The sequence below is a fragment of the Rousettus aegyptiacus genome, unplaced genomic scaffold (assembly GCF_014176215.1).
Source record: "Rousettus aegyptiacus isolate mRouAeg1 unplaced genomic scaffold, mRouAeg1.p scaffold_m13_p_2, whole genome shotgun sequence".
NCBI lineage: Eukaryota > Metazoa > Chordata > Mammalia > Chiroptera > Pteropodidae > Rousettus > Rousettus aegyptiacus.
The window spans coordinates 61,571,752-61,585,642 of record NW_023416295.1 but is presented as its reverse complement, the minus strand read 5'-3'; the positions used below and the strand labels follow the sequence as shown (position 1 = coordinate 61,585,642).

Sequence of the window (13,891 nt, the reverse complement as noted above, 5' to 3'; positions counted from 1 at the left end):
TGATTTATAATGTGTTTTGCTGAGTAAACCTGGGCTTGGTGGATATGACTGCTCACTTTTCTGACGGACATACTTCCTTTGGTCAACTCTTAAATTAACCTCTTATAAATTTAGTTAGTATGAATCATTTGCTCAGACCCAGTCATGGCTTAAAATACAATATTTTTATTTATTTATTTATTTATTTATTTACTTACTTACTTACTTATTTATTTTACTTTTAAAGTGAATGACAGACACCCTATGAAACTCATCCCCGTAGTCATCTCTTGGACTTTATTATATTTTTATCTGCAATAAAGAAGTTATTATCCACAAGTGGTTATGAGGCCCCTATGGTAAATACCAATACTATAGATATTCTTTTCTAAACAAACATAATAAAGCAAGAATTCTCAAACACACACACACACACACACACACACACACACACACACACACAAAATCAGTGAATTATGTGGACTTCACCAAAAATTGCACAGTAAAGACAGATAGGTTTATTTGGCATCCTCTTAGCTAGTAAGTTAAAATTTGTTTTCACAATTTTGTGTTCTCAAGCCTCATCAATATTCTGGCCTCAACAAGAGGAAGGTTTATAGTAAAGGAATTATATAGTACTTATTTAGAACTTTGTTTTAACTAATTTAATTCACTCTATTTGATTAATACTATTATTGTTCCCATTTTACAGATAAGGAAACTGAGGCCCAGAAAGGGAAAACGGTTTCTCCAAGATTACACAGCTAGTAAGGGGCAAAGCTGGGCTTTAACCCGGACTTATTTACTTATTTCACTATAATAGTCTTTTGCTTTTCTGCCTTCCATTTCCCTAAGAACATTCAAACCCTTTGACTTCTATCTCCTTCCCCTGGGGAATTTCCTGAATTTTCTTCCGGGAACTTCCTTGCTCTGTTTCCTGAAGAGGAAATCTCCTAATTACCTATCTTAGAGTCTCATAAAAAATTTTTCTCTCTCTCAATGAACTGTTCTCTAATTACAGTGGATACAAAGGAAGGTAGGAAGGTCTCTGTCGCAAGAAAGAGGTAGTGAAATGCGCCAGAATACGCTACCTCCAAATATGCCTCTTTGGCATATGGAAAACTTTGAGGTAAAGGCCGTTGAGAACCAACAGGCTCAGGAAAAGCTCTAAAAACAGGGCACAAAATTTCTTTTGTAAAGGGCATACACATTTATAAGATTTCTATTTATAGAGGTGTCATTCCCACATAGGGAAGATGAAGACTCTTCCCAACTCTTATAAGTGGAAAATGTGCAGACTTAAATCTACACAATGAACCTTACTGAACTACACTTGTTGACCATACTTTTCCTGGCCACCTTCCCAATACTTAACCTCCACCACCAAGAAGCCCCAGACTCCTTTGCTGGTGTTTAAATCCAAGTTCTAACCACTGCTTTGGGCTATTCATTGCTGAGAGCCCCATGTGTATATGCTCAATGCACATGTTAATGAACTTCTATTTGTTTTTTTCTTGTTAATCTGTTTGGCTATTCTCATTTATGGTGCCTTAGCTGGAGAACCTCAGATTAGTTGAGGAAAAGGTTTCGTTCTCTTTAAAATGAGGGAAGTGATATTTAGAGAAGTAACTAGACATCCCCAGGATTACGTAACTAGGCATGAGTCTGAAGGAGGACTAGAATCCATGACTCGTTCACATTCCACATGCGAAATGGAGTCCACTATTGTGACTTAAGGTGCAGAGTTTTGGGGCTTTGCAGCTTTTCAGCTCCTGACACCCAGAGATAGCAGTTGTATTTATAGTTGAAGGGTAGCAGAATATGACTGTAGGAGTTCAGGACATGCCACCCCAAAATATGCTGTTTTGGTATATTGATTATTTTGAGCTGTACGAACTTGGAAAACAACATGCAGGAAGAGACTTTCTCTTTACTCCCTTTATCTGCTAAAAACAGATCCTGCAAAAAGAAATCAACCCTTTCTGAGAGTTTCATGAACCAGTGAAGACTGACTCTAATCACAGGACAGGAGATGAGGAGTTGACACTATGCTCAGACGAACTTTGTCACAAGTTATCATACCTCCCATCTATTCTTCTAAGGACCCATTCATTTTTCTATCTTTCTTAAAAATCATTTACTTTCCCCTGAGAGGAATATATTCCTTTTCCCCTTTCCCTATTAAGATGATATTTAATTCTGAATTCTAAAAGAACCTAGAGGAGTAACTCACTTTTTCCTGGGTACCTCTGTATATGCATGAGTATACATGTTAATAAAGTTCTGTCTATTTTTCTCTAGTTAATCTTTTATTACAGGGGTCTTAGCTAAGGACTCAGAAGTGTAGAGGAAAAATTACATTTTTTCTTTTACATAATTAAACTTTTCAGAAGATGTCCAATCAATTTCCTAATATGATAATTAATGGGAAGCAGCTGTCTTCTCTTTTATTTAAAAAGTGGAATTTATGGGAGTGATATGCGGATTAATATTTATAAAGTACTTTTTGAATGGAAGAAGCACTGTGATTATTCAATAGACTGTAGAGTTATTGGAGAGTGAGATTAATCAATCTCTTATAAATCTCTTTAAGTAGGCAAAATGGATATGACAAAGGACCTGATCAAAAAGACATCAGGTTCTCATCAGTGTGCACTGTCAGCTTTGCCAGTGTTTCAGAAAAGTCTGCAGAGCATCACTCCTCCTGCGTGTCCCCTCTCAGTGTAGCTTATTGCTGGTATATAACCTTGGTAAGACTCATAGCTATTGTCCACACTCATTTAATTGTCTTTTTTAGCAAGATGTCACATTACAAAAATTGGGCCTGCTCCCAAAAATAATGTAGGTTGTTACTGAAAATTTAATGGAGAGTGGAGAAGAGAGTTTAGATTACATGTATCATAGTAATACTTAGTAAAATCTCTATATTACATCTCTGAGCTACTCCCAAATGTCCTTTCTGGCTGACAGTATCCTCATGTCCACACCCTAATCTCTCCCACAGCCTCCAAAACCTCATCGATTTTCTGGAGCCCTTCAACTCTGTTTACACCTCGCTATGCAAAATGAAGCATATTGGCCAGCCAGCTTTTTGCCTCTAAGACAATTCAGTTTCAGGGACTATCTATTGTTACTCAGATTGTCCTTGAAGCACATCCTTCCAAGTTATTTTTGATATTAATTCTTTGAGAATTATTTTATAACTCCAAAATTTGTAGATAATCAATAACAATGTAAAATAATTCTTGTCTATAGACAGACATATAAACTGTGTCTTGTAGAAGTTCAATTGACTTTCTTCCCCTCACTGAGGAATTAATCTAGTTTTGCCTCTATTTGCACATTCATTTCAACATTCTTCATCTATAAATGTGTCTGTTCTTTGAATTCTCTTTTGAATTTATTGTAACATCTTAACTCATTCCCTAATTAATGAGTTAAGAAGATCTTTAATATGTGTTCATTTTTATATTTGTATGAGAGTCACAATTTTACTCGAAAAAAAAAAATTTCTTTAACATTACTTAGGAAATAAGCTTCCTTTACAACTAGTTCAAATGAGTGACCAGAACATCTATTTCTATGGCATGCTGTATCTTCTCTCACACTGATTAAACATATTTTCTGCTTAGTGAATATGTTAAAGAAATTTCTGCTCACTAATCAATCATTTTCAGTCTGATTTTCTTCTCTATAGGAAGTTCAGGAAAGTAGGGTTTACCCAAGTGAAATCCCTGTAACTAAATGCCAACTATTCTTTCTGCATGTGGACTGCTATGCAGATATAATTCTGTGAAGTACAGAACTGAGTTTTCTATTGATCTTATAGCTGCTGACTGTGAGGTTATACTTTATGTAGAATTATGAAGGCCCCTAAAATAAAACCTTTGATTTCTCTAATCTCACAATACTTCTGACACCAAATGTGTGAGGCTTTTACCCACATCAACCAATTCTTCAGTTCTCTGTGAACACCAACTGGGTGTCCTATAATTTTATTCAATGATGACACTAACTACCTGAAGTTAGTGCAGACCTCACAGATTAAAGATTCAGTCCCACAGAACTGCCTCCCTCCACTTCAGACACCAATGAAAAGTCCAGGTTGTCACATATTTCTGATTGACTGGTTATAAATTAGAGATTCACATGACTTTCTGCTCAGGTTTGTGAATTTGCTAGAGTGGCTCACAGAACTCAGGAAAAACAGTTTACTCACTAGATTACTGGTTTATTGTAAATTATACAACTCAGCCAGATGGAAGAGGTGCATAAAGCAGGCAGGGAAGGGGGAAGAGATGCGGAGCTTCCATGCTCTCTTTGAGCACACCATCTTCCTCCCATCACCTAGATGTGTTCAGCAACCCCGAAGCTCTCTGAATCCCTTTGTTTATGGTTTCTATGGAGGTTCCCATTATGTAGGCATGATTAACTAAATCGTTGGCCATTGGAGATTAAGTCCTTCGCCAGCCCCCCTCCCCTCTCCAGAGGTTAGGGTAGGGCTGAGAGTTCCAACTCTCTAATCACATGGTTAGGTCCCCCTGACAATCAGCCCCCTATTCTTACAGCCTTTCCAAAAGGCAACACTTTAAGATAAATTCAAATGTGGTTGAAAGGGGCTTGCTATGAATAATAAAAGACACCTCTATTACCTTTATCACTCTAGCGCTATTTTAAGAACTGGGGATAAAACCCAAATATTATTTAAAAAATGCTCTTGCAATTCTTATCACTTAGGAAATCACAGGGGTTTTAGGAGCTTTGGCCGGGAACATGGAGGACTAAATAAACATTTCTTACTATATCATAATAGTACAGCCCTTTCTTTCCTGAATTATGGAAAGAATTATGATATATTAGTCAAGTAAGTAAGTCATCATTCAATAAGCTTTTATTAAGCACCTAGTATATGCTGAGGTTTCTGCAAGATGCTATAATATATAAGACAGTTTTCCTAAATGAATTTACAATCCATTTCACAAGAGAAAATTAAGAGCAAGGAAATAAAAATCAATAAAAGGGTATGTTGGTGAATATTAACAATGCAGTAAAGTTCAGAGAAAGGAGTAATCAGCATGGACCAGAGTATTAAGGGAAGGCTTCCTGGAGGAGGTGATACTTAAGTTGGTATTGAAAGATGAACTGAAATTAAAAAAAATAAATCTGTTTAACATTTTTTTTTTTAACGCTCATAGCACCTGGTCTTCCTTTGTGGTCTCCCATCTAAGTACTAACCGGGCCCGACCCTGCTTAACTTCCAAGATCATATGGGATCAGGCACATTCAAGGTGGCATGGCTGTAGACACTGTTTAACATTTTAAATAAGGATTTTTAGCCTAAGATCCATGCTTGAGTCAGGAAATCCCTGAAATTGTTTCTCAAATTCGGACATATTCGTGCTTGTGCATTTTTCTTATGAGTGGGTCCATATGTTTATCGGCTTCTCTAAGGGGTCTGTGACCACTCAAAAGTAAAGAACTGCACTTAAAATCATATATTCAGGAACAAGGAATCTTCAATCCTGGTCTTATCCCAGGAAATGACAAAATATTACAGTTAATGTCATCTCAATACTAATAGTAATGAAACACCAGGGAGCGAGCAGTCTCTGACATGCAGTGTGATTGAGCATTGATAGGTAGAATAAAGAGGCTAAACACGTTCCTGCCAGCAGCAGCGGGAGATAAGCCATTTTCCTCCAACTTTCTCTATTTTTAATCAGTCCTGACATGTGTAAAAGTAGTATAGTTTCTGCTCTTACATTGGAAAACTGCATATCTAGAAAATAGGTAAATCTGATATTAAAACATGTTAGATTTTCTCTTCTCAAACTTGGGCATGCTTATACTTTCCTACTGTTCTCTCTCTCTCTTTCTCCTGTTGAAAACAAAGGGACATGAAGGTAAGCAATCTTGGGTAGTCTGTAACATATTGTTTCTCTTTATTTTCTACATCTCCTTTATTATTCCCTTTTCATTAAAATTTTGCATCTAATTTAAAGACAAGTTCAATAATATAGAAATCTTAAGTAAGATGCAAATTTCTATTTTAAAAAGGATGTGAAAAAATAGAATCCATTACTTAGAACTCTTTACCCAATTACTTTCACTCTATCATAATTTCTGAGGGTGCCAGCTGTGTTTCCCTTGTGTTAAAGGCAGGCAATTTGAGTAAATTAAAGAATGTTTGCAATTGATGTGTATAGAGCTGTCCTTGGAAGTGTACATAGTATTTTAAAGATGATAGACTATAATAAATGTTTTATCTTTTCAATGTTAGACTGGTAAAATGCTGTTTTTTTTTTCTTTCTCAGTTATAATAAAAAACTAATATGATGTGAAATTCTATATATAATATCTGCCTTAGTTTTTTAGGGCTGCCATTATAAAGTACCACAACCAAGGTGGCTTAAAATAGCAGAAATTTATTGTCTCAAGTTTAGTAGATAGAAGTATGAGATAGGTGTTGGCAAAGTAGTTCTTTCTGATGGCTGTGAAGGAGAATTTCTTCTTTGCCTCTCTTAGTTTCTGGTGGTTTGCTGGCAATCTTTGGCATTACTCAGCTTGTGGATGCATCATGCCAATCTCTGCGTTCAAATCCACATGGCATTCTCCTTGTGTGCATGTTTGTGTCCAAATTTCCCCTTTCTATAAGGCCATCAGTCATATTGCAGTAGGGCAGACCTTAACTAAATTAAATACTAGTGTGATGACCATATTTTCAAAAAATATCACATCCTGAGGTATGATGGGTTAGGATTTTAACACATAAATCTTCAGGGGAAACAATTCAACCTGTAACAATGTCATTTACTGGACACTTTTGATGTGATTTTGTCAAAACATAAGCACATAATGACTAGAAGATTTTTTTTTAGAAGTGTTTCACAGTATTAGACCAGTAGCATGATTATAAAATCTGAAAATTTTCTGAGTTCTTTACTCAGTGTCAGAAAAAGACTTATGTTCTTCTTATCAAATACAAGTGATTTCTGATGACTCCTGTGTGGATTATTGACATTGCAAATTAATTGCACATGTTCTAAGACTATTATGCCTTGACATCACAGCATTTTCTTCTGGTAACAAGAATGAGAGCCAGTTTCTTCAAAATTCCTGGAACAGTGGTGAAGAGAAGTGGATTGCCTCACAGCTAGGCACTTAATGTGCCATATAGAATATGCCCATGAGAAGAATTATGTCACTATCATCAGAGTAGCTCCAATCATGCCAGACTGGAGATGATGAAATGAAAGATTGCTTTGGATGCACAGGGGCAACATCAGAAAGCAAGATGTTGGGTACAGGTTCTCTGTTTTCTTCTCTCTCTCTATCTCCCTCCTTCCCTAAGTCAAGTGGAAGTTTGATGGTTGCTGTGTTTAGAATCAGACCTATGCAGAGATGGCACTTTGCTGTGCTACCAATAGTCTATTTGATTTTTTCAGATTGTAATCAGACAGTGATGATACATGCAGAACTATATCCAGAGTGTAACACTAAAATGATAAGTCACGTTTATGAAATAAATTTCTTTATTCATTCAGCCACTCATTGAACAACCACTGAGAACCTCTGTAAAGTAAGGATTAATGCCAAGGGCTTGGGAATCAGATATGTTTGAGTTCCAATCTAGATTCTATTATTAACTAATTATGTGACCTTGGAAAATGTCAATATTTCTGTTTGACATTTTTGAACTTCAGTTTTCTTTTATGTGTATATTTGGAATAATAATACTCTAAGGAAGGATTAAATTATACATCTATGGGTAAAAACCTCCAGATCTGAGTAGCCAAAAGCAACAAAAGTTTGTTTCTTGCTTATGTTACATACTATCCTTGTTGGCTGAGTTCTCAACACCACATTCTGCCCTGCCAAATGACAGAGCAGCCAATATTTAGAACATTTTCCATCGTTATGGAAGAAGGGAAAAGAGCTCTTGGAGGGGCATTTTTCAGTAATTAATGCTTGAGTGTGGAAATATTTCTGCTCATAACTCACTGTCATTGACCCCACCCAACCATAAGGGAGCCAGAAATTGCAATACTACCATGGAGAGACCTGGAAAGACCTGGTGAAAAACACAAGGACTATCAAAAATACCCTTCTACAAGATACAAAAAAGGATTCATGAGGGAGTGTGTGTGTGTGTGTGTGTGTGTGTGTGTGTGTGTGTGTGTGTCCTGATACGGTGACTGGCAGGAACATGGTAGAGACTCAATAATAGCATTCATTATTATTCTAGTACATTATTACTTTTCAGCACCTACTGAGTTAGGTGCTAGGAATCCAGAGGCTGTCAGTGAAATTCGAGCCCTGGCAAGGAATTAGAAGGCTGTGACTGAAAAGAGCTATTGCCAGTTACTTTGAATGAAAAAACTAAAAAATTCATTTTGTTAATTGGTCATAAGTCAAGTGGGCTAGATCAGTGTTCGAAAGTGTCTCATTTAACCCTCACATCATTCTACAATTATTATTTATACCAGTTCACAAAGGAGGGGATTGAAGCCTAGGAGGATTATGTGACTGGCACAAAGTCACACTGCAAGTAAAGATAAGACTGGTGTCCTGGGGACAGTACTAGAAAATGCTCTGAGGACTGAGATTGCTGCTACTTGCTGGATGATATTTGGGGGTTAGGGTGGGGATGAAATTAGTAGGTTTGGTAGGTATGAATAAATTGTTTTAATTGTGGGTTTAAATTGGCATTGCTATGAATTGTTGGTTATTCAATTTTCTCAGTATTAAAATGGGCTAATAATAGTTACCATTTCATTGGATCTTTTTGCGAAGTAATATAACAGTTCCAAGCTTATGAAATAATATTATCCATACAATAAACACTCAAAAATGTTAGCTATTGTTAGTTTTTTTCAAGTCAGTGAATTTAATTGGTAATATGAAAGTTCAGTTGAAATAAGTAAAAATAACTGGTTCCGTCTGTAATCTCTGGCTCTGAGTGCTACTTTGTCCCTAAAAAGACGTGAGGGCTTTTCCATTAGCCCATAAGGATTTGTTGTAAGTTCGCATCCCATACATAGGATTCTCTCCTGCCTAAAGTTTTAAGGCAATTGAAACTATCTGCTCCCATCCACTGGACCTTGGCCTTGGACTCCTTCAGGACTCAGTGACAGAAATACATTGCTTCTCAGAGGGAGCAGGCTAACCAAGAAATTGTTGTGAAGTTGCCTTTCCTGTTTCTCCTGCCCAGTCTAGAGTTAGGATGACATCTAGGCATTGTAGTAATAAATGTGTGTAAATAGGCAAGTAGTACAGGGTAGTGACTGAATCCAGACTCTGGAGCCAGACCTGCCTAGTTAGCTGTCTGCTACTCCGTACTTGAATGACATGAGCTCTAGACATCAGTTTCTTCAGTGATAATGTGGTTATGACAATGAGTTGTGTAAAACACTTAAAATACTGACAAGCACTTGAAAGCTGTAGCTCCTCTAACACAGCTGGGAATCTAACTCAGGCGTTTTTTGATCATCAACTGTGTGAACAATGCCAGTATCCTCTTTGCTCCCACAAAATTCTCATCCTAGGAACTGACTCTGAGTCCAGCTGTTCACTAGAGCTCGGTTATACAGCAGGAGAAAGGAAATATGTGATAACAAAGTCACATATGTGGTTTAAACTGGTATATTTACAGTTTATTAATTTTCTTCATTGTAAATATATCAAACTATAAAGAAGCATTTAGAATGTAAAGTTGAAGCCACTGTCTGTTCTATTTGCTCTCAATTGTGCCCAGATCCCACTCTACTCCAGAGGGCTGGCTGTTAACAGTTTAGAGTTTATACTTTCCATCTTCTTTCTCTACATTTCCAAATATGGATATGTATGTATGTGTATATATACACACACATTTGTATCTTAAGAGAAAGAAACCGTTCTGCACACAATATATTTTGAGCCTTTTACTTTATTTTCAGTTAAGTGTATGCATTGGAGATTTATGCACTGGAAACATGTAGATCTAGTCCATTTTATGAGTATAGCACAATTTTTTCACCACTCCCTGTGAATGTTTAGTTTTTTTCCTCAAAGATATTTTTCTTATAAATGGTGCTTTGGTGAATGGGTTTTAGTACATATGAGAATATTTATTTAGATTAGAATCTTTGAAGTTGAATTGCTGGATATAAGGGTATGTTTATTTATAACATTTTGTAGACATTAATAATTGCCTTTTAAAAGGGCTTTACCAATTTTTACTTTGATGACAGTATATAATAATGCATGTTCCCTTGCATCCTCTCCATAACTTCCTATTATCAATTTTAACAGTTAATCTAAGGAAAATAAATAAGATTTTTTTTATTGCCACTTCAGTATGTATTTCCCTGATTATTTGTAAAGCAGAGAATGGATTCTTATGTTTATTACCATTTGTACATTATTTCTGTGAACTAATCATATCTTTGACCATTTTCCTATTGAATTGATATCTTATTGATTTGCAGGAGCTCATTAAATGTAATAGCAATCATTCATTGTATACGTTGCAAGCATTTTCTCTAAGTCTTTTGCTTCTCATTAATATTACATATAATATCTTTTACTAATAAGGAATTTAAAATCTTATATGTATTCAAATTGGTAGACTTTTTTTATGGCTTCTAGATTTTGTATGTTAATTGGGAATATTTTCCCCATCTAAATAAAAATAATTTTGTTCTTTTAATTGTTAAGTTTCTTTTTACAGTTTTTTAGACCAGGTGGAATTAATTTTTGCAGAGGTTCTGAGGTGGGATCTAATTTTATCTTTTCTGGCAAGAGTAGTCAATTGTTCCAAATCCAATTATTGATTTGGAAATTCTACCTTTGTCACACACACAGAAACATATTTTTCTAGACTATTTTTTCATTGGTATTGGTACACTTTATTAACCATAGCTTTATCGTATGGTTTAATAGCAGTTAGGACCAAAATCTCTCTTGTTCTTTTTAAAAATATTTTTGACAATTTTTAGTGTATTTTTTCACTCTGAACTTTAGAATCTGATTTTAAGCCCCATAAACTGCTCTGTTGGGATCATTGCAAATATATTAATTTGGGAAAGAACTGACAACTTTATAACTATTGAATTTTTACATTCAGGAACATGATTTATCTTTTATTTATTTAGGTCTACTTTTGTATCCTGAAGTAAAATTTTATAGTTTGCTTATGTAAGTCTTTCATATTTCTTTTAAGTATTATTCCCAGATATTGTAACTTAGTTGCTATCATTTTGAATGGAATAAATGTTTTCATTTCATTTTCTAATTTAACATTGCTGATATATAAACTTTGTCATTGATGTCAAATCACTGGCTTACTAAATGTTAACATTGATTTTAACCGTTTTTTGTTTAATTCATTTGAATAGTCTATGAAAATATTTTAGAATTTACAAATATCAACAGTTTTCTGTGTAGTCAGTCTTACTGGGGAAATAGAAACCACTTTAAGTCTTTACTACAAAGGAAATTTTAAACAGCAAAGCAGTTACAGATGTGAGGGGCTCTTGAAACACCACACCAGTAACAAGAAGATATCCCAGAGGTTAATAACAGCAGGAAGCCACAAACACTAGACTGAAGAAATAAAGGGAGGAGGCACTTTTACTAGTGCTGGGGACCAGGGTCACCCCAAAAGAACTGGAAGCATGGTGGACCTGTCTTGTGCAAGCAGGTTTCATGCAGGAGACGTAGCTGCTGCCAAAGAAGCTGTAGGAGGCCAAAAAAGAAGTGAGAAAAAAATACCTCACCTTCTCCATTGTCCTTCCCTCCAACGCCTTCCACCTACTGGATCGGACACCAGCTGAAGAGAAAGCATGGGAAACAGCCTGCAGGGTTTGGCCCATCTATAATACAGAGCAAAGCATGAGATCTTTCAGGAGTGGATCTGAGCACAGGTAACCTAGGATTGTCCCGTTTTCCAATAATTATGCCTCTAAAGTCTTTTTCTTATTTTATTGCATTAGTGAGGATCTGTGGCTCAAAACCAAAGAGTGCTGGAGATAGGAAGCCTCTGAGGTTATTCTTGATTTTAGTAGGATTATTCCTACTAGTAGGATTATTCAGTTTAAATAGAATGCTTCCTGTTGTTTATAATTACTATTTATCAATTTTAAAAAATCAAATCTTATGTAGCATTTACTGAGATGATTATAAATATAAATATATATGTATATATTAATTTACTATATTAATGTAGTGAATTGCAGTAATAGATTTACTAATGGTGAATCAGCCTTCCATTGTTGGGAAAAATGTTACTTTGTCATAGTGTATTCTTCTTTTTAATAAAATGCCATAATTGTTCACATCTTTTTTTAGGACTTTGAGATCTATGTTCACAGGTGCTACGACCCTAGAGGATCATGCTAGACTTGAGAATGGATTAAGACTCATTCCATTTTTTCTATGTCCTGTGTATATAATATAAAGTTTTCCTAGTCTTTAATGTTTGGAAGAACTCCCACTTAAAATCTGGTGTTTGATGCCTTTTTAAGGGGTAAAGCATTTATAACTTTTCAAGTTCTTCTATGATCATGCTATCTTTCCTTCTTGACTCAACTGCTGAAAGTTGCTTTAAACAAAATTTTGTCTAGTCAGGAAGGTATCTTGGTCTCTGACTCTTAGCCATGTCCCTTCGAGACACACAGTGCCTTGCTCATTTGAGGGAGGTTGCATACCAGGATGCCTTTTCTGAGATTGATGATTTCTACAGGAGAAATGTGTTCCTCATTAGGTGTAGATTTGGAGAATGGTATAAAGAAAAGTTCTTCACCCTAGAGGCCACTTATTCCATTATTTCAGAAACACATGTAGCTGTTTGAAAATCCCTCAGAAGAAAACAGCTGTACCAACTTAGCCAAAGAAATGCTGTCATGGGGACAGTATCCTGAAGTCCCTTCATATGTGAAGTGAGAAATGCTGTCACATTGGAAGAGAAAGCAGACCATTCCCAGGGTGAGCTATTTCAGTTAATTAAGATCAGAGGTCCTTTCGCTTGTGTTATTTACCAATGTTGGGAAAAGGATTTATTAGTTTTCTCATATCCCTCACTGTAAAGCAAGGAACCTAAAAATGTTTTATTTTTTCCTCCTTTACAATTCTTAGATCCTTTAAAAAAATAATTTGTTTTTTATTTTTAAGTTATAGTTGGCATACAATATTATATTAGTTTCAGGTATACAACATAGTGATTAGACATTTATATACCTTATGAAGTGATCACCTGATGAGTCTACATAGTACATAGTTATTACAATATTATTGACTATATTTCTTATGCTATACTTTACACCCTCATGACTATTTTGTAACTACCAGTTTGTACTTCTTAATCCCTTTCCCTTTTTCACCCACACCTCTAAACTCCCTCCCGTCTGGCAATCATCAAAATATTCTCTGAATTTATGAGTTTGTTTCTGTTTTGTTTGTTTGTTTGTTTGTTTTGTTCTTTAGATTCCGCATGTAAGTAGAGTGGATTTTTTTTCTTGTTGCTGTTTTGATTGGGTGTTTTCTACTACTTTATCTTCTGAATAGCTGATCTGATCTTCTGTTTCTTCTAACCTACTGTTGATTCCTCTTAAGGCATGACATTTGTCTTTCTCTGTTTGACGTAGCACAATGCCTGAAACACTGTTAGCAATCAATGTCAGTTATCATTATTCCCGTTAGAAGACCTAAGTGGTGGGTTACTTTAGACAACATATAAAATTTCTTTGTGCCACTGCTTAATCACCTACAAAATACATTTATACTTTTTTTTTTTTTTTTACAATTTTGTTATGCGTTTTCATATCTCTTAATCTTTAGACAACTTGGTCTGATAAATATTGCTCATTTTTAAGAGGATAAACTCAGACAAAATGATACCAAGGTCAGAAGACTAATCACTAGTGAATAGGGATTT

At 35.4% G+C, this 13,891-nt stretch overlaps 1 protein-coding gene and 1 pseudogene across 4 annotated transcripts in view; one reads left to right on the top strand and one right to left on the bottom strand.

The window, feature by feature from the left end:
- ARL6IP6 (ADP ribosylation factor like GTPase 6 interacting protein 6) overlaps nucleotides 1-13,891 on the top strand; it is a 198,682-nt gene that overhangs the window by 57,535 nt on the left and 127,256 nt on the right. The window lies entirely within an intron of this gene.
- LOC118614599 lies at nucleotides 5,166-5,284 on the bottom strand (annotated as a pseudogene).